General features: G+C 60.1%; 1 protein-coding gene across 1 annotated transcript in view; it reads right to left on the bottom strand.

The window, feature by feature from the left end:
* ARHGEF10L (Rho guanine nucleotide exchange factor (GEF) 10-like) overlaps positions 1-4,067 on the bottom strand; it is a 161,886-nt gene that overhangs the window by 30,222 nt on the left and 127,597 nt on the right.

The following is a 4,067-nucleotide window of genomic DNA, read 5'->3' as shown; positions in this document are numbered from 1 at the left end:
CCGGCTGCTCTCTCAGGTGCCAAGAGTTTCCAAAGATCTCCGGGCCCAGGGCTGGAGTCCAGGAGGGAAGAGTGACCACTGGCAGCCGGGCCTCCACAGCAGACCATGACCCCACCCCAGGAAACCAGAGCCACAGAAAGCCGGGCTCTGAGCGCCCCCCAGCGGCCAGAAGCCGGAACGCCCGCCACTCGGGCAGGTTAGGAAGGCAGCGGTCAGGGACGCTGGCACCACGCCCCAGAGCGGACACGCGAGCCCTGCCCTGGGAGCAGCTACAGCCCCCCGAGCCCTCGTGCCCTCTGCCCTCCCGGGACAGTGCCTGCCTGGGGTAGGGGGTAGTGTCTGATACCCTTGAGGGTCACACGTGTCCTGACCACCCTTCCACTTGCTGGGTGTCTCTTAAGAGACCTGGCTTCAGGACAGAATGATTAATGGCTAAAATGTAATAACGCCAGGGAGGTTCGAGAGGGAGAAGGCACACATATATTTACAGCTGATTCACGTGTTGTCTGGCAGAAACCAACACAACATTGTAATGCCTCCAATTAATTAATCCTCCAATTAAAAATGCTTCTAGAAAGAAAAAAAATTTAATAACACCAACATCATTATATCAAAAAGAACACAGGACAGGAATTCCTTGATTCAGGGGCCCATGGTAGGACCCTGAACAAGAGGCTTTCCCTTGCTGGGACTCCGTTTTCCCACCTGCCCCCCAAGGGGATGGAATTCAGCTGAATCAACGCTGGTGCCTCCCTGGATTTGTCTCAGTTCTCTGGGGCATCCCTGGTGGCTCAGCTGGTAAAGAATCCACCTGCAATGTGGGAGTCCTGGGTTTGATCCTTGGGTTGGAAAGACCCCCTAGAAAAGGGAAAGGCTCCCCACTCCAGTATTCTGGCCTGGAAAACTCCATGGGGCTGCAAAGAGTCGGACACGACTGAGCAACTTGCACCTTCAATTTCACCCCTGGTGGCCAGCAGGGTGACACATGTCACAAGCAGATCACCTCTCACCCCAGAGTTCTGGGCTCTAAGAATCTTACCAGCCTCCACAGGCCGCAAGCCTAAGAATTCAGTCAGGATCAGTGGGCGCTCTGGGCAGGGCCAGCACCCTGCCCACCCCAAGCCTGTGGGGGTGTCCATCCCTCCTCGCTCTCCCTGCCCTCCAGCGGCTGTCCGTACACAATTCCAGAACAGACACCCACACCTCCAAAGTCACACCCGCCCGGCATGACAGTCTGTTCGTCTGGGCCTGGACCCGCGCACGCTGGGTGAACGGAGACCAAGGCCTGTCACAGCAAAGGTACCTCTGAGAGGCAGGCATCCCCCGCCGCGGGCTACAGGGCAGAAAGCCCAACAGGATCCTCGGGGGTCTGAGGCCAGAAGGGAGGACAAAGAGAACGTCACTGAGGCCAAGGGGAGCCGAGGGGCACCCAACACCCCGAGAGTGGTCGACACAGTCACAGAAGCCGAGGGTGCCCAAGGGGCCCCCAACACCCCGAGAGTGCTCGCAACAGTCACTGAGGCCAAGGGAGCCAAGGGGCACCCAACACCCCGATTTGGCCGTGACAGTCACTGAGGCCCAGGGGAGCCCAGGGGCAGCCAACACCCCGAGAGTGGTCGTGACAGTCACTGAGGCCGAGGGGTTCCCAAAGGGTAGCCAACAGCCTGAAAGTGGTCACAACAGTCACTGAGCCTGAGGGGAGCCCAAAGGGCAGCCAAAACCCCAAGAGTAGCCGTGACAGTCACTGAGGCCTAAGGGAGCCCAAGGGGCAGCCAACACCCCAATTTGGCCGTGACAGAAACTGAGGCCCAGGGGAGCCCAGGGGCAGCCAACACCCCGAGAGTGCCTGTGACAGTCACTGAGGCCGAGGAGTTCCCAAAGGGCAGCCAACACCCCAAGAGTGGTCGTGACAGTCACTGAGGCTGAGGGAGCCCAAGGGGCAGCCAACACCCCGAGAGTGGTTGAGACATTCACTGAATCCAAGGGGAGCCCAAGGGGCAGCCAACACCCCGAGAGTGGTCGAGACATTCACTGAATCCGAGGGGAGCCCAAGGGGCAGCCAACACCCTGAGAGTGGTCGAGACAGTCACTGAGGCTGAGGGGAGCCCAAAGGGCAGCCAACACCGGGGGAGTGGTCGGGACAGTAATGACGATGTTGGGATGGGAGAGGCACGCGTCCGTCCCCGAGCTCCGTGATATGCGCCTCTGACTGGCTGCCCCTGGTGCTCACAGCCACCCTGTGAGTAGGGGTGGAACATGCGCCCACTTTACACGTGGGGAAGTCAAGGCCCCAAGAGGAGAAGCAGCAGCAGGTCCAGTCTCTCACAGCGGGACCCGATCCCGACAGCCTGACCCCTCAGCCCACCCTTCACCCGTCCCGTCTTCTGGCTCCTCCGACGGTCAACTGTGGCTCCCATCCCCAGCGGCTAACCAGGGACAGTCCTGCAGCCCCACCAGGCCTGGTCAAGTCCCTGTCTCTGCTCAGAGACGGGCCGGGAGTGCAGGGAATGGACAGAGGGCATCCAGGCAGCTGTGCCCAAACTCAGGATGGCAGGGGCGGGCTCACCTGGCACCTCATGAATGCGTCCCTGCTGAGTGAGTTAGTGAAGGAAGGAAGGAATGAGCGCCGATAAGCAGAGATCCTGAGGGCAGCACACACTGCCACGGCCACACTGCTTGGACTCCGAGGCCCCCCAGCTCCGACAGCCCAGGGCTCCAGGGGACCCGGTGACCCCAGAATCCTCACAGCCATCTCACAGCTGCTGGATGCTTCAGTCTCGGCTTCGGGGTCCCACCCTGGGCACTGAGGGCCCGGCCCTCCCCCGACACCGTGCAGCTCCCCTGAGGACACGGTCAGCTTCCTGCCTGCTCGCTCGCCCATCTGTAAACCTGTCTCGTCTCCCTCTGTAAGCTGTGCAGGTGGGCTCACGGCCGGCTTGCTGGCACCACATCCACGGGGCCTAGTGGGTGCTTGGTAAACATCTGGGGGACAGACGTCTGAAGGCAGGACGGCTGCCCGCGTACCTCGACTTCCTCCTCCAGGCCAGACAGCACCCCAGAGCAGCCAAAGCCCCCTGAAACCTGGAGGACTCCAGTCCTGGGAGGACACTGAGGCTCAGGCCTTGGCTCACCCGTGGGACTCCAGAAACGAGGGTGTTGGGTCCACGGTCCCCAGTGGCTCTTATGGATCTGAGCAACCCCAGGCAGAAAGTCAGTGGTTAGACCCCAACCCCCGGTGGGTTGAATTGTGTCCTCCAGATTCATTCATTCATGCCTCAACCCCTAGCACCCAGCACATGACCTTGTTTGCTGGTAGGGGTGCTGATGGAACTGGTTAAGATGAGGTCACGCTGGAGGAGGGTGGGGCTCTGAGCCCAAGAGGTTCTCTGGACACAGGCTCCCCAAAGAGAGCCCCACGTGAAGATGGGGGTTATGCTGCCACAAGCCAAGGACCCACCTGAAACTGGGAGAGAGGCCTGGAACAGACCCTTCCCCAGCACTTTCCGGGGAGAGCATGGCCCTGCCAACACCCTGCTCTCAGACTTCCAGTCTCCAGAATGGCAGTCAGTAAATTAGACCACGGAAACCACTCGGTCTGCGGTACTTGGTCATGGAAGCCCCAGCACACGGATACACCCTGCCCACATCCTCCCAACCCGCACTCCCAAACTGAAGAGTCAGGAGCCAAGAGGGAAAGGGCCCGAGGCAGCCCATCTGGAAGCTGGGGGGTGCAGAGCAGGCCGGGCTGGGCTCCCAGACTCCCACAGGAGCCAGAGGGTGGCCGTCTCCCCAGAAGTCCTGGTGTAGATTGCCGAAGATCTGAGCCCGGACTGACATTCACACACACGGTGTGTCTGACGGGGAGAGGGATCGCCCCGCCTCCCTCTACCCCCTTTAATTAAAAACTATAAATGCCTTATCAAAAGCTAATTTAAAATACCAACACAGTGCCAAGTGGCAAAAAAAAAAAGCTCAGTACAAATATCTGCTTATAAGCTGCAGCAGGCTGTGAAGACGCAGCAATCAGAGGCAGGGCGGAGAGGCGGCGGTGGGGGGGGAGGGCGGAG

The sequence above is a fragment of the Bison bison genome, unplaced genomic scaffold (genome assembly GCF_000754665.1).
Source record: "Bison bison bison isolate TAMUID 2011002044 unplaced genomic scaffold, Bison_UMD1.0 scf7180017864516, whole genome shotgun sequence".
Taxonomy (NCBI): domain Eukaryota; kingdom Metazoa; phylum Chordata; class Mammalia; order Artiodactyla; family Bovidae; genus Bison; species Bison bison.
The sequence above is the reverse complement of the archived record's forward strand: the minus strand, read 5'-3'. Positions and strand labels throughout refer to the sequence as shown.